A 472-nucleotide genomic window follows, 5' to 3' on the forward strand; every position below is an offset into this window, starting at 1 on the left:
CCACATTATCAGGACAACAGGTAAGCTGACCCCGTCCATCACAGGCTATATAGCACTCAGGAACATACGTCTTACACTTCTTCTGGATAACAAAGCAATGCTGGCCCTGGTCAATGTTGAGTATTATTGATAGTTTCAAAGATTTGTGCTTGCCCGTGGGATGGCTGTCAAGTTGGGCATGTCATTGTTTGACCATTTCCTCAGTCTCTGTTCCATCACTTTTGCCTACATTACTTGTAGATATGGCAAATTGTGAGTTAAAAGTTTAGTGGGTAAGTTGGTGTCTCTATTGGAAGACTGGGTCTCCTGTCTGGCTCTAGGAAATGGTCTCTTCAATTCCATATCCCCAATGATGTGAATCATAGCTAAGGTCATCCCTATTGAATCTTTGGTGCCTCCTCTAACTTAGATCTCTGCAATGTTCTCAAGATACCAATAACCTCCCCAACATACCAAATGCATTTCCCCATAC

Source organism: Mastomys coucha, unplaced genomic scaffold (genome assembly GCF_008632895.1).
Source record: "Mastomys coucha isolate ucsf_1 unplaced genomic scaffold, UCSF_Mcou_1 pScaffold22, whole genome shotgun sequence".
In the NCBI taxonomy this organism is placed as follows: domain Eukaryota; kingdom Metazoa; phylum Chordata; class Mammalia; order Rodentia; family Muridae; genus Mastomys; species Mastomys coucha.